Here is a 14,979-nt window from a genome sequence, read left to right on the forward strand (position 1 = left end):
TGTCAGGTCCTAGTCTCTGTAGGCGGAGCATGCAGAACCTACATGACACTCACAGTTCCATCACTTCCATGCATGACAGTACATCATGTGGCCATCAGCAATGTGGCTTGTGTGGCAACATGAAGGGCAAAGTGAGTCATGATATGCCTTCCAGACAACAGTTTGGCAAGGCCGGATTTGGGGTCAAAGATCTTGGTACAATACACATTGCTTAGAAGATCCTCAAATGACAAGATGAATACACAGCTAATGCTGCTATGCACATACTTGTTGTCTAACATTTACAAACATCATAAACAACAAAATGTCATTGTATGGCAGTAAAGTCTCCTTGCCCAGTTATGTGCATCCAACACAAGGAGGATCAAGGACCCCAAAAAACAACACACAACACATGAACACCACATATAGTACTGGTCACCAATTCCCTGCACCCTGTACATTCCATGTATATCACACAGACTGCAACAACAGGCACACAAGCAATCTGACTGGCACACAAGGGCAGTCGAGGGAAAGGATGCGGTTGAACAGCGTCAATTGAGCCAATGGGGTACTTACCTGCTCCTCTGGTGAGCCATAGAGCTGTCTATACAGGGAAAGGACCTCGCTGACAAGCCTCTCCAGCTCCTCTGGAGAGAAGGCAGGGGCCCATTCACCTGCTGGACGTGGCATGATTGCTCCTGCCACTTCCGCCATGTACACAGGCTGTTCCTGATGCCCAGTGGAGTAGGTCAGGTATCTGACATTTTGGTGGCTTGAAATGCTGTCTATTGCCCTGTAAAATGCATCACAACAATATACGTTTTATATCATTAGAAACATCCTAAATCTGTCTTGTTGTGTAGGCCCCACTACACAACCACCAGTGTAGTGTGTTTTAGGGCACATATGGCATATGACGGCAGTGCAAGGTCCACTATTACTGACAGAATTTTTGATGTTCGGAAAATACAGTCACAGTTCGAGGGGCAAATATGAAGAAGATAGTTGGGTGTCACCCAAATCCATGTTGTGGACACGTGTTTACAACCACGGGGCTCACATTTGACCCTTGTGGAGTTGCCAGCTGTGATGTGTACTGGGTGGCATGTCTATCCAGTCAGAAATGCTTTGCCACTTTATATTGTTGGCACACATCATGTATGTTGCTGTGGACACACTGACTAATGTTACAAATCATGTCTTGTCACACATAGGTACCCTGGGAGAGGAAGGATGTCTACCGTCCACTGCCAGACTTTCAGACCATGGAGGAACACCATGTCATCCAGTTATACCATCTGAATAGGCAAACAATATTGGATATGTGCCATCAGTTAGAGTCAGATCTGATGGCAGCTAACAGTAATACAACCTGCCTACCACCCATTGTACAAGCCATGTTAGTATTGAACTTCCTGGCCACAGGGTCCTTCCAACATACAGGGGCCCTATCTGCTAACTTATCCCAGTCTATGTTCAGTCTGGTGTTGAAGGATTTCCTCCCAGGAATGTTGAAACACATTGACAGCTATATCAGGTTCCCCCGACATGAAAATTTAGCCAATTTGAAAGCTGACTTCTATGGTTTTTCCCGACTCCCACATGTGGTGGCGGCCATTGATGGTACACATGTTGGCTTGGTGCCACTGCAGGACACTGAACAAGTCTATTGCAACAGAAAGAACTTCCATTCAATCAACATGCAAGTTGCCTGTTTGGCAGATCTCTACATCTCAAATGTGTGTGCCCATTATCTAGGATCAGCACATGATTCCTTCATAATGTGGAACAGTACCATACCCCAGCTGATGTCACAACTGCAACCAGAAAGGGCCTGGCTGGTTGGTAAATCACATGTGTCCTAATTGTGTGTGAGCAATGTCAGGTGCTACAATCATGAAGTGAGTGTCTCATTGTTTCACTTATGTCCCATTCCTTAACAGGAGACTCAGCATAGATAAACCATACTTGGTTGTTGACGTTGCTGAGGAATCCAACTATGCCAGGAGAAGTCCGATTCAATGAGGTGCATGGAGGAACACAGCAGCCAGTGAAAAGGGCTTTTCAGCTCCTGAAGGCCAGATTTCACTGTCTGGACAGGACTGGTGGAGCCCTCCTCTACTCACCTGGAAAAGTGTCAGATCACTGTGGCATACTGCATGTTCCACAACATCGCCTTGCAGAGGAATGTCCCGTACATACCAGAGGAGGGGGAGCCTCCAGTGCCACTGGATGAGAATCCTGATGTGCCAACTGAGGGTGACAGTGGGGAAGAGGAAGGAAATGACTTGCGAGAAGATCGCATCTACTTCTCATGGGTGTAAGTATGCCATGTGATGTTATGACTGTGGCTGTACAATGAACTGTAGTTATGAGAATGTGTGGAGTTCAGTTTTTTGGAAACAGCTAGGGAGCTGATACAAGAATCAGCCAAAAGCTGATTGATTATATAGCTTTTGACACATCCCCATCTTGATGATGTTGCTTTGTTTGTGTCAGTTTGTGTCAGTTTGTTTGTTTGTGTCAGTTTCCTTGTGTCATATGTATGGTTTCAAGCCTACACTCCTTGTTTTGTTCGTAGTACAAGTACCTTCACCATGAGAGCTTCATGTGGGCATTTGAGAGTTGTGACATTGGCAGGTATGGGATGCCGTTCTGACATACGAAGTGGACATGGATTGTTCCAGGTAATGAAGGTCACAGTGTATGGGTGTATGAAACCTGTGCCAAGACAGCTTGCACAGTCTTTGTGCGAAAGGTCAGAAGTGCTCATTGGGCTTGGTTTGTGTGCTGTGGTGGGTCTGATGCATCATGTGGGCATAAAGTATTTAGTCCTAGACCACAACCAAGTCATTTCCTTTCACCTTGGGTACACACTCTTTTTGTATGACCTGTTTATAGCTGTAGATGTGTTTAATCATTGTAGGCCACAGTGCCTGTGCCACAACACTGACATACGTTTGTGTCATGCCACCAGATTCATGAGCATTGGATTATGATGCCCTGTGACCAGAGACTGTTGTACTGCCATCTGTCTTTATCCTCGATTATGTGATGTTGAATTACTTTGGTGTGGTATGTGATGAGGCTCAAACTGATGACATCAACCACTTAATTGTTTGGCTATTCTACGGGACAATGTACTACTGTGGTCTGGAGGTCTGTACCTCTAAATAGGTTCAATTAATCAGTATGAGTCAATCATTTATGATTTCAAATAGTACAGACAGTTTGACAGGCTATGTGCTCAACCCTGTAAAAATATTTTTAATCCTAAGCTGTACACTGTGTAAATGCAACATATCCATATCCAAGTACATTGGATCATCATGGTATGGTTCACATGGTCTGACATATCTACATGGTTAAATATGAAGTCAAAATTAGCAGACAATGAGTCAGTGAAGGGTGATTTTATTGTGAAGTTATGACTAACTAAAAATATATGTGACACGGCTCAACAAAAATTCAAATGTGAAGGGGTCATTCATGGTGCATGAAATCATTGGAGTAGATGCCACACTATTGGGAGCCCAAAGTCCAGAGTATTCCTCCCATTGGAAATGGTAGGTGGTTCAGCATCAGTCTAGAGTGAATGTTTAACACACAGAGGAGGTCCTTAAGGAAGAGGGTTATTGCTGGCAGTGGTGGGTGTCTTGTCATCTGCAACTCCTGGATACTTTGCTGGATGTCCCCGCTTGTGGGGGATCATCTCCTTCAGAGGCAGGGGTGTCTGTGGCTTGTTGATTCTTTGGCAGAGTATCCCTTCCTGTGGCTGGTGCTGGTGCTGATGTTGGGCCTGCTGTTGATGAGCCAAAGGATAGGGTTGGCAGGTTTTGAAAAGCTCCGCTCAGGATGGTACCTATGTCCCCCAACACCCCTGTTAGGGAGGCTATGTTGTAATTGTGGGCCTCCATCTGTTCATGCATGTCCCTAAGCATGTCCCTCTGTAGCTGCTTGATTTATTGGAGTTTGGTCAACACCTGGCCCATTATGCCTCAGGACTCCTGATAGACCCCTAAAACATGGCTGATGGTGTCCTGGTCAAGAGCAGCCCCAGTGGCCTCACCCCACTAGGCCATAGAATCCCTCCCACGCATCCTACCCTCACAGGTCTGTGCCCCTACCACAGGGTGCTCTTACCACTGTTGTTCCTGGACCCTCATTGTCTGAAGTGTTGCGCTGCATAACAGAATCCAGGACTGGGGGCCATGGGATGGTGGACACTGTGCTAGGGACACAGGCTGGGGGGGCTAATGGTTGCCTGGAATGTTGAAGGAACAGGGCTGGGAGGTGAAATTCTGGGCACAGTGAGACTCATTGTTGCCGTCTGACCGGGTTGCCAAGATGGGACAGAACCATCCTCCATGTCCAGACATTCAGGAGTGTCGTCGTCACTAAGGGCTTCATCCAGGGAGATAGTGGTAGTCTGTTCTTTGGCCTCTCCGCCCAGCGGCAGATTCACCTTTTGATGTAAAACGTATATTGTTACTAGTTGTATTGTGACATCTACCTCCAAAGGTTTAGTGTTACAGTAAGCAGAGACCATGGGTAAAGTTAAGTTGTAGTTAATCCAATTGTGCCAAGTAACCATGGTATTCGATGATTTGACATGATATGTGTGAAGCATACCAACCCAATTTGACTCATGAGATGAGCAGATCAGTTGCCCTTTGGAGGATAGCCTGAAAATGACATTTTACCACCCGTGCAGCCAACACAGTTGAGAGGCAAGATATGGCTTTGACCATTTTGAGGCCTAGTTGAGTAGGATGCAGGCAGACCCAGGGCTTTGTTGTAAATGTGACTGGAGTCATCATGTGCACAGTGCTGTGTCAATGTGTCTGCTGCTGCTACTAATCTAGTGATACATCTTAAAGCCTTAAGAACACTTGTTATATACACTGGGTAAGGTGTCATTCCTGTCGTCAATAGTTTCATTTTTGGTTAGTAGGTCAAGATGGAGCTAGGTAGACAGATACTAGACAGACACATCTCTGATTTGAGCGTGATCTTTTCTTGATCATTCCCATGTAAGAAAACTTCATTTGGGAGTTGAAAACAGGGGTGTTTGGACAAGCGAACACTGGGCCGGTGGTTGGAATTCATGAAACAGGCCTGCTGGGAGTTGTGGTCATGTCACTCTCTCTACTCCCCAATACTTGGCAAATGTTATTCCCCCCAGGTGAGTTAACTTCATTTTGGAGTTGACAAACAGGGACCTTTGGACAAAAGAACACTAGGCTGGTGGTTGAGTTACTAAAACAGTGCCTCCTGAGAGGTGCAGTCAGATCACTCTCTCTACTCCCTACCACTTGACAAATGCTATCCCCCACATGTGTAAACTTCATATGGGAGTTGACAAACAGGGATCTTTGGACAAGAGAACACTGGGCTGGTGGCTGGAGTTCCTGAAATAGGGGCTGCTGGGAGTTGCAGCTAGGTCACTCTAGCCACTCCCCAAAACTTGACACATGTTATCCCCCAGGTGAGTAAACTTCATTTGGGAGATCACAAACAGTGATCTTTGGACAAGAGAACACTGGGCTGGTGGCTGGAGTTCCTTCCATTTTCCGACTGAGAGGAGTATTCTGGACTTGTGCTCCAAACAATTGTGGCTCTACTCTTATGATTTTATCCACCATGACTCTTAACTCATCTTCAGACAAACTGTTTTTTTTTTTACGTGACATGGTTGACAATAAAGAGGGTAACAGGGACTTTCTTAACGGGGAAGTGTGAATGGACAAAAGTGTGTGCAAGGTGTTCTATGGGATGGTGGAAAAAGGGGTGCCTAATCTATGTAAAAATTTATATGTGCTGTTCGCATTTCTTTAGCTCCGTGTGGAAATGCAAAGGATTGTAGTCTGTGAAGGGGTGTGTTTTATAGTATGCTTTGCAGGTGTGTCCACTTGGTTAATGTGTGTAAGCTGTTTATTTTGTAATTCATCCAATGTGCACTTGTCTTTTACTTTTCTGACTGGGAACCGTGGTTGTCAACTGCCATTGGCTGACCACCCGAGGGGACCACCACGGCGACTGTGTGATTGTAATATGCTTGGTGGTTGGCCACAGACCTGATAGCGTTGGAGGTCAGACCACCTACATCCAAACCTTTTTTACTTGGCGGTCGGTGGTCCTACCTGTACAACTTGTAATACAGCGGTCTGGGGGACTGCCAGTGGGGCTGTCTTTTCAGGGCTGCAACTGTTTTGCGCCATTAATATAACACACTACGTGGTGCAAGTATGGAGCAAACCGCTCATAAATTTGCCCCAAATTACTGTGCAATTACATTTCACCTGTCCTCCCCGAATCAGATCTCTGCCCTGTTTTTCCTTCAATCCCCACCCCTCTTACTCTATGCCTGTGTGTAGTTGTGTGGACACTGAAAATTTTGGCTTTACAAATATTTATTGAATTGGAGGAGTAAAAAAATACACTGTAGTTTCCCTTAAGTAAAGGGTTCATATAATTGAGGGATGAGGAAGAGCCCAGCCTCCTCCTGTCTTCTCCCACCCGCCAAAACTAATGGAGTTAATTCACATGCAAAGCACGTACAATGAGGCTAAATAGTCAAGGTTAGGCCCTGTTATTTACATTTTATTATGAGCCATTATTCTTCTCATACGCTGCTGAAGAGTGGAGCCCTCCCTGTAGATGCCCTCCTTTGTGATGGATCTGACTAATATTTGAGAACCTAGTCTGAGAAAGACTCAGATCAACGGTGGGGCTCAGTGTGGGCTAAATTTGTCAAATAAATCCTTGCGGAGGACAACATTTTTCTTAGGAGCCTATGCCTGCGTTACTGAATACTGGGTTTGCCACATTTCAAGGTTACCTACTGTGGTTCCTACTTCATCCCTCACTCTACCACTCCTCTACACTTCCCTTCTCTCTCTCTCTCACACACATTTTTGGGATCCTTTTCATCCCTGCTTTCTTCCTTTGTTCCTGTTTTCTTAGTGTCCGTTTCCTTCTTCATTCTGTTATCTTTGCCTTCTCTGGCCCTCATTCCGACCCTGGCGGTTTCAAACCGCCAGGGTGGAGGGCAGAGGAAGCACCGCCAACAGGCTGGCGGTGCTTCCCGGGCCATTCTGACCGCGGCGGTAAAGCCGCGGTCAGAAAAGGGGAACCGGCGGTTTCCCGCTGGTTTTCCCCTGGCCCAGGGAATCCTCCATGGCGGCGCTGCTTGCAGCGCCGCCATGGGGATTCCGACCCCCTTCCTGCCAGCCTGTTCCTGGCAGTTTACACCGCCAGGAAGAGGCTGGCGGGAACGGGCTGGCATGGGCAGTGCAGGGGCCCCCTAACAGGGCCCCACAAAGATTTTCAGTGTCTGCTTTGCAGACACTGAAAATCGCGACGGGTGCCACTGCACCCGTCGCACCCCTGCAAATCCGCCGGCTCCATTCGGAGCCGGCTTCCTCTTTGCAGGGACTTTCCCGCTGGGCCGGCGGGCGATCTTTTGGAGATCGCCCGCCGGCCCAGCGGGAAAGTTGTAATGACCCCCGCGGTCATTTGACCGCGGTGCGGTCTTTTGGAGGTTTCCGGCGGGCGGCGCCCGACGCCCGCCGGGGTCGGAATGACCCCCTCTGTCTTGCTTTGGGTCAAAGTTTAATGATGAAAATTCTGTCCTTGTCCCCAAAAATCAAGCTCTTGGCTCATTTGAAAGGGTTTCACGATGAAAATAGTATGAAGTACACAACCTTGATTCGTTCCCATTCCAGGTGAGCCCTCTGACATCGCCAGAATGCACCAGAATCCTCCACCCATCTGATATTCTCCCTGGGTTAAAGCAAGGAAGTTGTTAGTCAGAGTAGATTGGCGATGGTCAATCAATGCTACATGTAATCCTGGTTATCATGTCTTAGTTTGACCTGGTGGTTGTAAGAGGACCCATCAGCACTCATTCTTGGGGACCGGGCCTGTTTTTCATCCTCAAAGGAAGAAAAGAAAAATGGAAACACAGTGACAATGGTCAAAAGCAGGGATAAAATGAACCTGTAAGAGTGAAATAAAGGCAAATGAAGTGTATAGTGGATGAAAGAGGCATGAGGTGAAAGCAACAATAGGCAGCCTTGATATTTGGCTATCCTGACAACTATAGCAATAGGCTCTGAGAAAAGCCTTGGGCCTCTAAACGTATTATTTTACAAATTAAGGTTGAGTGGAGTTGTGATACATGTAGAGCCCAGTACCTTGCGAGATTCATCCAGGACAGAAGGTGTGTTTCTCTTGTACTCTGCTGCAGGGTTGTAGGCCTAACCCATGCTCTCACCCAAGTGCTTGTCTGGTTGAAAGGGCATTCTCGGTATTGTGCAGGGAATACTATCATTCCAGCAATCCACGAAAACTACCAAATTGTTGTGTTTACTCTGTATATTTTTTTAAAGTGTTGAGGTTCCAGACTGCTTTGCTGCATTGTTCAATTAGCCATTGAGTTCCTTACTAATGAAGTACTCTGACTACAGTCATCTACAGGATGGTCGCTGTTCCGGTGCGAAGAGCTAGTCGTCACTAAAGCTGTTGATGCAGTCTGTCACTGCCGTCATGAAGTGCAGGTCTCTCTGGAGCTTCATGAGGGACGCTCGCTGTTGGGATGAAGGTTCTTTGCCTCAAGAGGCTGCTTTGCAGCCATGAGGAGCCCAAACCTTGTGTATCTTCACCTTGAGTTCAGGAGGAGCACACTTTGAGGCCAGCCAAGGGTCTAGGATCACAGGGGGACACATATTTTGGCTTAGGACTCACTCCAACAGAGATCAGCAGCAGGAGTCAGGCAGGCCCAGGCATGTCCAGTTGGTGCTGGTCAGGTGAAGGTAGGCCTCTGGAAGCCTGTTGTGTCCCTCTAGGTGAAACAAGAGGTCATCAAACTGACCCTTGTATTCATTTTTGAGAGGCCTGGGTTCATAGCAAGCAGGTCCAATCCTCCTTCTTCAGACAACAGGACAATCCTTCTTCTGAATCTTCCACAGCCAGAGGTCTGTCCTGATGAGAGGTTCTAAAGGTACCACTTTTATACCTGGTGCCAGCATTTGTGTAGGGGAATTCCATGGTGTACCCTCAAAAGTGTTTCTGGTCTGTTCTTCCCTTTCCCCTGGTCTTGGCACCAAACTGTCTAGGGGGCAAAGGCAAGGGCAGGCCTGGTGTCAGGTTCCTTTGTATGTGCTGCAGGCAACCTGCTTTGAAGGCAATCAGGACACGATACAGCTCCTCCCCAGCTATCCTGTCAGGAAGACCCACTCCTCATACATTTAGGCCTTTTCTTTCCCAAAATCTGAAAATAATACACAACCTACAACAGGAGAACCATTCATAGTCATGTGACCCAGGGCACTGACAGAAAGGTGCAGTTAGTTTGGGCAGAAAATGCAAATTTTCTAAAAGTGGCATTTTCAAAATTGTAACTTAAAATCCAACTTTACCATTAAAAAGTATTTTAAATTACAATTAATTTGAGTAGAAACAGCATTTCTCTATTTGGTCCCAAACTGAATTTATCACGTAATAAGTGTAATCCAGTATCCCAGTACAAGCCTTTGGAAGCGATAAGCTTATAGCAATAAAAAACGCCTTTAGGAGTTTTTCACTGTGAAGACATGTACAACTTAAATACACGTGTCCAGATTTTTAAATACCATGCTGCATAATACTAGTAGCATTTACTTTACAGGCTCTGGGTATATGTAGCACCATTTATAAGGGACTTATAAGTAAATTAAATGTACCAATCAAGTGTAGGCCAGTACTACCATGTTAAAAGGGAGAGAGTGCAAGCACTCCGCCACTGATTAGATGGGAAAAGTTCAGAGTCCTACTGCAAACAAAAACAAATTCAACCAGAAGAGGGGAGTGAAAGAAAAAACTCTGGGATGACCCTGCACAGACGGCCAGGTCCAACAAGTGTGATCTATTTTACGCCATGGGTTACAGTGTAACCAGCATAGTGATACAGTGTTATTTATTGCCAGGACAGTGTATTTTCTAGACTGTGTATTTACCTTGCAGGTTCCATTGAAGGCCCCTGTAATAAGAAGACACTAGTGAAAGCCTTTCTTTACTTCCTTTCTTTCCTTGGTCTTTCCCATTGTTGTTGGGGATGGCCTTGGCTCTTTGCACACTGTCCTTTATCTTCCCTGCGCATCTGCTGCTCCCGATGCTTCCCGTTCTGCTCAGTTGCTCCCCATCCACCCGTACCGCTCAGAGTTTCCATTTATTTTATGAGGGCACAATATTTGCAAAGTGCTACCAGGGCCATTGCTTCATTCTTTTACACTGTTGCCACTTTTTTCATTTTTATTTCTACCTTTCTAAAACAGTAAATTAAAATGGTAAAATTGACACTTTTATATCACACGTATGAGCATGCATCATGATGCATGCGCATACGTTCATCAGTGGTCATCTTGAAATGGCTTCATGCGAATGCAGGTATTACAATGCAGATATGTACATGAGTTTTGATACACATGCATAAACTGGCAGCCATCTTTGAATAGCTTTTCTTCAATAGAAAAATCATTCCAGGATGGTCACCTATCCATGTACCTGTGTGCATATGATGCATTCTTGTACATTCATACTGATGTAGTGGCAGCCATTTTGGTAATATGTAATTCCAATGCAAAGAAGCATTACCAAAGCCAGTAGCTTAGCCTTTTACAGACACAACCTATTTGCCTTTGCTAGTGCTTGTTCTTAATGTCTCAGGGATGTCTGGTGATTCTATGACAGGTTTATAATCCCACGTTCATTCCTAATATTCCAAAAGTCCACACATCTTATATTTTTGTGCAACAAGAATCTGACAATGTTCCATATCAGGGAAGTATAGTTCAATTCAATGGCAAAAGGTACCAATGATCCCAATCACCTCAACAGAGACCGGTGTAGGATGATCATTCTAATTAAGTACATACAGCATAGCAGACACGTTTGTATCTTTACCAGTGAGCGACATGGTTTCATTTATAGATTTAGGGTGTTATGTGTCTTGTAGTGCTTAAGCTTCATATTGTTGTAGTATTTTATATACATGAATGCAGTGGCGAAAACCCACCTACAAATTTGAACAAACGTGGTTCTTTAATTAGTAGCTCAGCTATAAAAGATAGACCCAGACCCTTTCCCCATGTCATCAAATCATTTTCATTCAGTAAAAGAAATGGGTGCCCCATTTAAGGACATTGTATTTGTTGTTGCAACTTATTTCATACTGATTTGTCTGATGTGGGTGTAAGAAAATGGATTCACATTTAGACTGGTGACAAACCACCTTAAGTGGCAGTCACAACCCTTGTCATGGTGAACCCTCAAACCGAAGCTCAGCTCCCTGGTAGCTATGGAACAGAGCAGACAGGCTTCACTGAGGACAATGTGTAAGGTTATTATGCAGTAGAAAAACAGTAATAACGTCAAAACGCAAAACATTAAAAACCTCAAACTGAATTAGAAAAAGAGTAAATATTTATCTAGCAAAATCCAGTGTGGGAAACAGGAGATATGAATTATTTGATTTTTAAGTAGAAATAGCAACAAAAAGCTCTAAACACCAATGATAATGATAATCAATGATATTGGTAGGCTGGTACCTGGGCACAATTTGAGGCTGACCATGATAGAGGGTGGATCGGGTACACCAACTAGGTTACTCCTGGTCAAGGATTTTACCTTCTGTCCGAGCTGACTAAGGATCTGATTTATATTCTGTTGGACAGCCTGTTGTGCCGCCAGGGCTGCAGACTAAGGGCCTGATTTATATCTCGGTGGAGAGGTTACTCAGTCACAACTGTGACAGATATCCCATCTGCCTAAATCTAAATACCATAGAAAACAATGGTATTTGGATATAGGCAGACGTGATATCTATCAACTTTTTGACAGAGTAACCCCTCTGCCAAGATCTAAGTCAGGCACTAAACTTTGTCGCCCTAGATGAGAGACTGGCTCCAGATTTAGAAATGACTGCCAAGCTGGCAGTCATATACAAGGCATAGGCAGGAACTGCCCTCACAGCAGTTCCTGTCAATGCATTTAGCAGTTTGGTTCAAAGGGTTAATTTATACAGGTAGAATTAATTGCAGTTTTCAAACTTCTACAGTCAGGCTACAATAGTAGGCTTGAAGCCATATCTGCACTGACACTGTAGTGTATGTCACAATAGTTGCTGCAGTACACTAGTAACATGTAACGGCTAGTCTCTGAGTACACTTTGTACCATATACTAGGGCCTTAAAGGCAAGTTAACTATGCCAATTATGAGTATGTCCATTCACCCACATTTAAAGGGGGTGCTTTAATACTGGTTAGTAGGGGTAAACTGCATAGAGTTCTACAGCCAGCAAAAATATAGGGTTCAACAAAAGGTGACATATCTGTGGTAACCACACAGGAAAAAGTGGATTTCCTGCAGTTGGTCTCTGTCTGCAGTGGAAAAGAGCATCAAAAACGATGGATTGGAATGTTACCCTGGTGATTTAGACTATTAGCATGCATTACTCCCATTACCTTTTGTGGTTAATGTAACACACTAAGGGGCAGGAGGTGCTCTTTCTCCTCTTGTGATCATACACGCTCGTGCCTTCTTCTGGCTTCTGTTTATGACCTGCTGCAGCTGTTGCTGATGCTGGTCTGCTCTGTGCTTCTTGTCAGAGGCTGTGGTGAAGGCCATCTCCCCGACGCTTGCCCAGTTCTTAGTGCTTTGGAGTGTCAGGAGGCAAGACGGAGTTTTGAATTAAGACTTTGCCACACTGATAAAGGGGGTCATTCCGACCCCGGCGGTCAAGGACCGCCGGGGCCGGGGATGCGGGAGCACCGCCAACAGGCTGGCGGTGCCCCGCAGGGCATTCTGACCGCGGCAGTTTGGCCGCAGTCAGACAAGGAAAACCGGCGGTCTCCCGCCGGTTTTCCGCTGCCCTGGGAATCCCCCATGGCGGCGCAGCTTGCTGTGCCGCCATGGGGGATTCCGACCCCCTCACCGCCATCCTGTTCCTGGCGGCTCCGACCGCCAGGAACAGGATGGCGGTGAGGGGTGTCGTGGGGCCCCTGGGGGCCCCTGCAGTGCCCATGCCAATGGCATGGGCACTGCAGGGGCCCCCGTAAGAGGGCCCCACTTTGTATTTCAGTGTCTGCTTAGCAGACACTGAAATACTTTGCGGGGCCCTCTTACGGGGGCCCCTGCCGTGCCCATGCCATTGGCATGGGCACGGCAGGGGCCCCCAGGGGCCCCGCGGCACCCCCTACCGCCATCCTGTTCCTGGCGGGCGAACCGCCAGGAACAGGATGGCGGTAGGGGGTGTCAGAATCCCCCATGGCGGCGCAGCAAGCTGCGCCGCCATGGGGGATTCTAAGGGCAGCGGTAAACCGGCGGGAGACCGCCGGTTTGCCTCTTCTGACCGCGGCCAAACCGCCGCGGTCAGAATGCCCTGCGGGGCACCGCCGGCCTGTCGGCGGTGCTCCCGCCGACCCTGGCCCCGGCGGTCTTAGACCGCCGGGGTCAGAATGACCCCCAATGTGTCTGATCTGTCCGTTTCTATAAATAGTGCAATTAATGTGTAGGCACCCAGAGGCAAACTTTCAGCTACTGTAACATTGGTTTCCTCTAGACGAGATTGTGGAGAAGCATTTTAAGCCAAGAAATACTGAAGATACCTTAACAACTCCATCTTTATCAGTTGTTATAAACAGGGCATTGCCTGAAGAGTCATTTATTTTACCGGAGAACTGTTCGGGTCTTGTTAATGTGTAACAAAGGTGAAAGTGTTGTACGTAGTATTACAATACAAGTACATGGGGAGAGAGGAAAAAGAGAGAGGAAAAAGAAAGTGGTGGGGGGGGGGGAGTCGTGGGGGGGGGGTTGTCGACCAGTGGGACAATGGAAGCCAAAGACAGACAAAGGTCGGAGGCCACCCGACTGCCAATGATGGGTTATGGTATGTTCGAATCTAGAGCAATGTATTTGCCCAGTGAGCGCCAGTCACATTAGAGATTTGGTGGTAGGCCAGACAGGTAGATTGAGAGATATGCGCACTCCTGAGCAATGAAACCCACCCCTACCAGTTGTGGTGGGAATGACGATTGAAAAGTTTCCACTCTGAGAGAATAACTGTCACTGCCATCATCAGTAAGAGGTCAAGTAAGGCCATATCATTTGCTTTTAGGTTTAATGTGTGTCTGGAGGCCCAGGGACCTAGAGTTACAATGGAGAAGTCAAGGACAATGGGTATCGCAAAAATCTCAGAGAGCTGTTTCTGAATTGGGCCTCAATAGGGGTCAAGGAGTGGGCACTGGAAAACATGTGCTGGTGTGAGCCAGTCCCCCGATTATAGTTCCAACAAATGTCATTGTCTCGCAGATTTAATTTATGGAGTCTACCTGGGGCCCAATGTAGTAGGTTCATTGTAGAGAATTTAGATTGCAGGAACGACGAGCAATTTTATCACGTAATGCGAGCTTGCTAATCTTCTGCCAGGTCTCGTCAGAGATATGATCAAACACCTCAGGATCAAAATGCTTGGCCCATATTAAGTAAAGGATCGAAGTTTTTATTTGAGATGGATTGGCTAGGAAATTGTATGTTTTTAAAGCAATATGACAGCATGTAGTTAACCGGCATGGAAACGAGGGATGCTCAGAGTGGCTAAACTTGGACATTTTTTTTTTTAAACTGTAAAAGGAAGGTCGTGTATCTGTGCTAATTGGGAGAAAGAAAATGGGCTGTCATTAGTATCATATAGATCTGTGATCTGATAGATGCCTTTAGAGGCCCAAGAGGAAGAGAAGTTCGCAGCCACATCCGGTTTTTTTATGGTTGTGCGAAAGAAATGCTTTCTTAGAGTTTTGGAAAGATACCAGCATGCGTTTGTCCCGGAGACTTAATGCAACCGCTGTGTCTGTGAGTATGTGTAGAAAGTGTGGAGGTTTGACTCTTTGCATGTTAATGATGGAGGATAAATGGATGGGAGAGCAGATCTCTCACTCTATCTCGATCCAACACGG

General features: G+C 46.3%; 1 protein-coding gene across 1 annotated transcript in view; it reads right to left on the reverse strand.

Moving 5' to 3' along the window:
- The window catches only part of AFF3 (ALF transcription elongation factor 3), a 2,012,018-nt gene that overhangs the window by 398,074 nt on the left and 1,598,965 nt on the right, over window positions 1-14,979 (reverse strand). The gene's annotated exons all lie outside the window — the stretch shown is intronic.

Source organism: Pleurodeles waltl, chromosome 8 (assembly GCF_031143425.1).
Source record: "Pleurodeles waltl isolate 20211129_DDA chromosome 8, aPleWal1.hap1.20221129, whole genome shotgun sequence".
NCBI classification, from domain to species: Eukaryota; Metazoa; Chordata; class Amphibia; order Caudata; family Salamandridae; genus Pleurodeles; species Pleurodeles waltl.